We start from the raw sequence: 7,974 nt of genomic DNA, 5'->3' as shown, positions 1-7,974 counted from the left end.
CCCCAGTCTCCCTCTCTCTCTCCCTCAGTCGCTCTCTCTCTCCCCCTCAGTCGCTCTCTCTCTCTATCTCCCCATTCTCTCTCTCCCCAGTCTCTCTCTCACACTCCCAATCTCTCTCTCTCACACTCCCAGTCTCTCTCTCTCACACTCCCAATCTCTCCCTCTCACTCCCAATCTCTCTCTCTCTATCTCCCCATTCTCTCTCTCTCTCCCCAGTCTCTCTCTCTCACACTCCCAATCTCTCTCTCTCTATCTCCCCATTCTCTCTCTCTCTCACTCCCAATCTCTCTCTCTCTCTCTCTATCTCCCCATTCTCTCTCTCTCCCCAGTCTCTCTCTCTCACACTCCCAATCTCTCTCTCTCTCACACTCCCAATCTCTCTCTCTCTCACTCCCAATCTCTCTCTCTCTCACACTCCCAATCTCTCTCTCACACACTCCCAATCTCTCTCTCTCTCACATTCCCAATCTCTCTCTCTCTCACTCCCAGTCTCTCTCTCTCTCACTCCCAATCTCTCTCTCTCACACTCCCAGTCTCTCTCTCTCACACTCCCAATCTCTCTCTCTCACACTCCCAATCTCTCTCTCTCACACTCCCAATCTCTCTCTCTCTCACACTCCCAATCTCTCTCTCTCACACTCCCAATCAGTTCAGTTCAGTTCAAATGGTTTATTGGCATGAAAGTTTACAGAGAACCATATTGCCAAAGCTTACATAGCAAAAAGGTACAGTTTTCCAACATTCTGTAGGTGTCAATCGATTTGACATTTGTTGGGTATATACAATATTACTTTTAAACAATATTAATTTTAAACAGTCTTTCTACTTCATTTGGTACGTTCAATATTAATTTTAAACAGTCTTACTTTTAAACAGTCCTCAGGTTGTGACATGTTGTTACATATTTAGCCCCAAGGTATGGTCTGTCTCCTTCTCCTAGGACTAATCTCAATTTTGACAGATCATCCAATTCCTTGAAATCTGGGGTTGTTTGGCTTAGCTTGTTGAATAATATGTTTCTTGATGTGTTGAATTTTTCGCATTTTAGGAGGAAATGCATTTCTGTTTCAACCTCGCCAGCCAGACATTGATCGCATATTCTATTCTCTCTAGGCTGCCAGGATTTCTTGTATCTGCCTTTTTCAATTTTCAGTTGGTGGTCGCTTAGTCTGTACCTGGTGAGGGTCTGTCTCTGTTTTGTGTCTCTGATGGTCGTGAGGTAGTCTGCCAGTTTATATTCTCTTTTTAGGGCCCGGTAACATTCTAATCTGCTTTGGCTTTCGGTTATTTTGTTCCAATGTTCCAGGTAGGTTTCTTTGCATTTTTTAATGATTTGGTTCACTCGGATTGGTGTTTGGACGGCTGTGTTGGTCTGGGGCTGGTCAGGGTCCGGCTGAGTATTTAGTTTCAGTAGCAGCTGACTCAGGGGACTCTTTTCTGGCTCTCTCTCTCTCTCACACTCCCAATCTCTCTCTCACACTCCCAATCTCTCTCTCTCTCACACTCCCAATCTGTCACCAAAGTGCTCACCTACTAACACTTCTACCACTTGCCCGGCCACATTCCCTAGAATTAGGTCCAGTACCGCCCCCTCTCTCTCCTTCCCCCTCTCTCTCTCTCTCTCACTCCCAATCTCTCTCTCTCTCTCTCTCCTTCCCTCTCTCTCTCTCCTTCCCTCTCTCTCTCTCCTTCCCTCTCTCTCATTCCCTCTCTCTCTCTCTCCTTCCCTCTCTCTCTTCCCCCCAGTCGCTCCCTCTCTCTCTTCCAACAACAACATGCCCTCGAGAAAGCCTCGGCACCGCCGGGCTCCCCCAGCTAGTATACTTATAAAACACCTTAGGATTTTCCTTTATTTTGCTCACCAGTGTTATTTCATGGCCCCTCCTCGCTCTCCTAATTTCTTTTTTAAGTATCCCCCTGCACTTTTTATACTCCTCTAGGGCTTCCTCTGTCTTTAGTCCTTTGTATCTGCCAAAAGCCCCCCTTTTTTTCCTAATCCATTCTCGTATATCCCTTGACATCCAAGGTTCCCTGGGCTTGTTGGTCCCACCCTTGACCTTTATGGGAACATGTTACCATTGTACTCTCTCAATTTCCTTTCTGAAAGACTCCCGTTGCGCCGATGTGGATTTTCCTTCAAGTAGCTGATCCCAGTCCATATTGGCCAGATCCTGCCTTATCATATTAAAATCGGCCTTCCCCCAATTTAGAACTTTTATTTCCGGTCCATCCTTGTCCTTTTCCATGACTACCTTAAATCTCACCGAATTATGGTCACTGTCACCAAAGTGCTCACCTACTAACACTTCTACCACTTGCCCGGCCACATTCCCTAGAATTAGGTCCAGTACCGCCCCCTCTCTTGTAGGACTTCCTACATGCTGGCTTAAAAAGCTCTCCTGGATGCACTTTAATAATTCTGCACCCTCTAAGCCTTTCACACTCTGACTATCCCAGTTAATATTGGGGAAGTTGAAATCCCCCACTATAATTACCCTATTATTTGCACACTTCTCTAAGATTTGCCTACATATCTGTTCCTCTATCTCCCCCTGGCTGTTTGGGGGCCTATAGTACACTCCCAGCAAAGTGCTAGCCCCCTTTTTGTTTTTAAGTTCAACCCATATGGCCTCATTTGAGGAACCTGTTAATATATCATCCCTCCTTACAGCAGTAATTGTCTCCTTAATTAATATTGCGACACCCCCTCCTCTTTTACCCCCCCTCCTCTTTTACCCCCCTCCTCTTTTACCCCCCCTCCTCTTTTACCCCCCTCCTCTTTTACCCCCCCTCCTCTTTTACCCCCCCTCCTCTTTTACCCCCCCCTCCTCTGTCTCGCCTGAAGATTCTATACCCCGGAATATTGAGCTGCCAGTTTCCTGGATCACTGGGCCTGCTTCTGGGGAAGGTGGGACTTGTACAAGTCGGACGGGTTGCACCTGAACCAGGACGGGACAAATATCCTTGCGGGGAGGGACAAAGTTAACAGTCACTTGGCCAAGTGTGGATTAATTAAGGAAAGCCAGCCCGGATTTGTTAAAGGCAAATCGTGCTTAACTAACTTGATCGCGCTTTTTAATGAGGTAACAGAGGGTTGATGAGGGCAATGCGGTTGACGTGGTGTACATAGAGTTCCAAAAGGTGTTTGACAAAGTGCCACATAATAGGCTTGCCAGCAAAATTGAAGCCCGTGGAATAAAAGGGACAGTGGCAGCATGGATAAGGAATTGGCTCAGTGACAGAACTCAGAGAGTAGTGGTGAACAGTTGTTTTTCGGACTAGAGGAAGGTATACAGTGCTGTTCCCCAGGGGTCAGTACTAGGATCACTGCTTTTCTTGATATATATTAATGACTTGGATGTGGGTGTACAGGGAACAATTTCAAAATTTGCAGATGACACAAAACTTGGAAGTATCGTGATAGACTTCAAGAAGACACAGACAGGCTGGTGAAATGGGTGGACACGTGGCAGATGAAATTTAATGCAGAAAAGTGCTAAGTGATACATTTTGGTAGAAAGAATGAGGAGAGGCAATATAAACTAAAGGGTACAATTCTAAAGGGGGTGCATGAACAGAGACACCTGGGGGTGTATGTGTACAAATCATTGAAGGTGGCAGGGTAGGTTGAGAAACCGGTTAAAAAAGCATACGGGATCCTGGGCTTCATAAATAGAGGCATAGAGTACAAAAGCAAGGAAGTTATAATGAACCTTTATAAAACACTGGTTCGGCCACAACTGGAGTATTGTGTCCAATTCTGGGCACCGCACTTTAGGAAGGATGTGACGGCTTTAGAGAGGGTGCAGAAAAGGTTTACAAGAATGGTTCCAGGGAGGAGGGACTTCAGTTATGTGGATAGACTAGAGAAGCTCGGGTTATTCTCCTTAGAGCAGAGAAGGTTGAGAGGAGATTTGATAGAGGTGTTCAAAATCATGAAGGGTCTAGACAGAGTAGATAGAGAGAAACTGTTCCCATTGGCGGAAGGGTCAAGGACACAGATTTAAGGTGATTGGCAGAAGAACCAAAGGCGACATGAGGAAAATCTTTTTTACGCAGTGAGTGGTTAGGATCTGGAATGCACTGCCTGAAAGCGTGGCGGAGGCAGGCTCAATTGTGGCTTTCAAAAGGGAATTAGATAAGTACCTGAAGGAAAATATTTGCAGGGCTACGGGGAAAGGGCGGGGGAGTGGGACTAGCTGAAGTGCTGTTGCAGAGAGCCGGCATGGGCTCGACAGGCCAAAAGGCCTCCTGTGCTGTAACCATTCTATGATTCTATTCTATAACAACTTACATTTATACACCGCCTTTCACTGAACATCCCAAACTTTACTGTGGGAAGTGATGGTCATCGAGCAGGGCTAGGCATTAGGGGAGGTGACCATAGGCACACTCGAGCAGATAAGTTTGAAAGAAGGAAATCAGATGGTAAGTCAAAGGAATTTGAGAAGAGAATTCCAGAATGCAAGCGAATGGTGGCTGATGGTGTGAAACATAAAGAAGCTGCTCAAACAGAAAGAGAATGTACTGTCACTGGGACAGAACGACGAGTAAATACTTACTGAGGAACTCCTCTGTGATGTGAAGTAAACCTGGTCAGGAATCGCAACAGTTGACACTAAAACCGCTCCTGTGTCGTGAGCTAAGTTGTATATAATGTGTGTATGATTAAAAACCATGAATGAGTACTCAGAACCAGGGAATCCTGCCCATGATCATCAGCTAGTGAGTTTCCATCCGAAGTCCAGGGAAGAGGAGAAAGTCAGGGACCCTCATCCATAAACACCTTAACAGCTTCAACTAACCAGATTAAAGGAATATTGAGAGGCCAGGAACCAGGCCATATGCCCTTCTGGGGTTTGGGAAATTAGACTGAGCACAGGAATACATGAAGAGAAAGGAGAAATTGAAATATGTTATGAAATGGAAGGGAAGAGACAATGCTGATGTACTTTCTTCCATTATTGATGTGACTAGAGTTTAACGCTTATCCTGTTACCAAACTCGCAGGCAAAAGATTGAAATTCTTTCTAGCCCCGAATTTCCAGGGTTATCCCTGACTGAATCTGACCACAATAATAAACTTTCCCAATGGACAAATTAAAACAAAGTGTTGTCCTCAAATCTGACCGCCCAATGGGAAATCCCCAAAATGCTTCCAGAAACACTGTGAATGAGCTCTCGGGTGAGTGTTTTGGATAGCAGTGATGGGATGGTACTTACAGTGCTGGCATGCAATGTGTTCACTTCACTTCATCCACATCCTGTTGGAGCTCCATATCACTGACCCTCACCACAATTCCTTCTCTTAAAGAAGTTTTGATCATAAAATTAACATTTTTGCACCAGCCTCTGACCAAACAAATTGCCTAGCAGAGGGCAATTGTCACACTATAAACCACAAGAAGTTAAAAAAAGCCATTTCAAGATGTAGTGCAGGGCAACGGACTTTTACTAATGGCAGAAATGAGTCATTGCAATGAGAAAATAAGAAATATCTGAATGTGGTCTTCAATTTGGAGACTGTGACCCACATCAGATTTAATAATATGAAACCCACATAAATACGTAAGTAATCAGTTTACAGCTAAACTTGGTGTGAGCTTGCTTGGGCTACAAGTAAATGGAAAACACTGCTGCTATGCAGGCAACTGCAGCAACCTCAAACTTACTGCAGTCCTCCATCCAAGGTATGTCGTCTTTCTGTTTCAAAATGCTCATCCGAATCCAACTTCTCATGCTTTAGCGAAAATGAGGGCATTCAGTTGTTTATTTTTACTCTGGAGTTCTCCTAATTCCATACACCATTCCCCAAATGAGTCAAAAACCTTTTCCTGGGCTACTGTGTGACCAGCTTCTGGGAGGTGACTGGTTATTACCAGTGAGTGTTTGACATTATTTGTTGATGATTCTCGAGGTTTGAGCTATTTGTTAAGGTTTAAGCTTCTGCTGTCTTTATTTCTATCACTGCTTGGTCCTGGTTAATTAACACCCTCTCCTGCAAGCCCATGAAGTCTTATGGGTGGGCTGGCCACACTGTACAGTGTGCGGTGTCAGAGCGCTGTGCAAAAGGTTGCCACATTTTCTTTGCTGCAAGGCACCCAGCTGCACTACATATTTTCTATTCTGTTTTTGCTCAAATTCCATTCATTAGGATATAAAAATTAAAGCATCAACCCTCAGATATAAGCATTTTGTGAATTTTACAAACTTAGGTGATAAGGAATAGTGGGAGATAGTGATTACAGAAAGTAACCCAATCTCCCAGCTGTAGCAGTGTCAGCTCCGGTATTTTCTTTTTTTACCTAATGCTGAAGGTGCTGACTCTCACTGGGATACAATTCAATTCAATTCAATTCAATTCAATTCAAATGGTTTATTGGCATGAAAGTTTACAGAGAACCATATTGCCAAAGCTTACATTGCAAAAAGGTACAGTTTTCTAACATTCTGTAGGTGTCAATCGATTTGACATTTGTTGGGTACATACAATATTACTTTTAAACAATATTAATTTTAAACAGTCTTTGTACTTCATTTGGTACGTTCAATATTAATTTTAAACAGTCTTAATTTTAAACAGTCCTCAGGTTGTGACATGTTGTTACATATTTGGCCCCAAGGTATGGTCTGTCTCCTTCTCCTAAGACTAATCTCAATTTTGACAGATCATCCAATTCCTTGAAATCTGGGGTTGTTTGGCTTAGCTTGTTGAATAATATGTTTCTTGATGTGTTGAATTTTTCGCATTTTAGGAGGAAATGCATTTCTGTTTCAACCTCGCCAGCCAGACATTGATCGCATATTCTATTCTCTCTAGGCTGCCAGGATTTCTTGTATCTGCCTTTTTCAATTTCCAGTTGGTGGTCGCTTAGTCTGTACCTGGTGAGGGTCTGTCTCTGTTTTGTGTCTCTGATGGTCGTGAGGTAGTCTGCCAGTTTATATTCTCTTTTTAGGGCCCGGTAACATTCTAATCTGCTTTGGCTTTCGGTTATTTTGTTCCAATGTTCCAGGTAGGTTTCTTTGCATTTTTTAATGATTTGGTTCACTCGGATTGGTGTTTGGACGGCTGTGTTGGTCTGGGGCTGGTCAGGGTCCGGCTGAGTACTTAGTTTCAGTAGCAGCTGACTCAGGGGACTCTTTTCTGGGTTTAGCTCTTGGGTCTGAAAGGCTTTGAAATGAAGGGTGTCTGGGGAGCTAGATTTGAGGTGATTTAGGAAGTTTAGTGCTCGTTTTTGGATGTTTATTATCAGTGGGTATCACAGCCACCCTCCCTAACCTCAGCTTGTGTGAATCGAGACAGTGAATGACATAAGGGCCTCGATTTTAACTCAGCCGCGGACTATTGGCGTGTTCCCCGAATTTCGTGTTTCCCACACGAATCTAAATGGATGTGGGAGATTGATGCAATTTTAACTCAATTGGCCAATTGAGTTCCAACGTGTGGGAAGCCTTTGCAAATGGGTTTCTCATGACTGAAAGTCCCCTCCGATGATGCCATCATTGCTGCTGCATTTAAGGTCCACAGCAAGTCTTGCTTCTTCTGTAGACTGCCAAGCTTTCTCCATTTGATGGCACATGAACCTGCAGGAACAATGGCCAGTGGGAGGCCAAGAGCAGCTCCTAAGTTTGACGAGGCAGCACTACAGGCATTGGTGGATGGGGCTAGGGCCCACAGGGAGGTCCTGTTCCCTTCATCAGGGAGGAAGAGGCCTCCCAGTCAGACCAAGGCTGTGTGGATACAGGTGGCTGGGGAGGTCAACTCCTTGGGGGTCACACGGCGCACCTGGATGCAGTGCAGGAAAAGATTCCATGACCTTCAACGCACTGGAAAAGTAAGTATGAAGTTCCCATCACCCTCAATCTGATCCCCATTGCCTTTCCTCACCAGCACTCAGCTTTAGCAATCTCTTCCTCCACATCCCACTTGACACTCACATCCATGCACCCTTACCCATTCCCTCTCTATGCTCA

The sequence above is a fragment of the Somniosus microcephalus genome, chromosome 31 (genome assembly GCF_052327205.1).
Source record: "Somniosus microcephalus isolate GS21.2 chromosome 31, FLI_Smic_1.0, whole genome shotgun sequence".
NCBI classification, from domain to species: Eukaryota; Metazoa; Chordata; class Chondrichthyes; order Squaliformes; family Somniosidae; genus Somniosus; species Somniosus microcephalus.
This window is presented reverse-complemented; position numbering follows the sequence as displayed.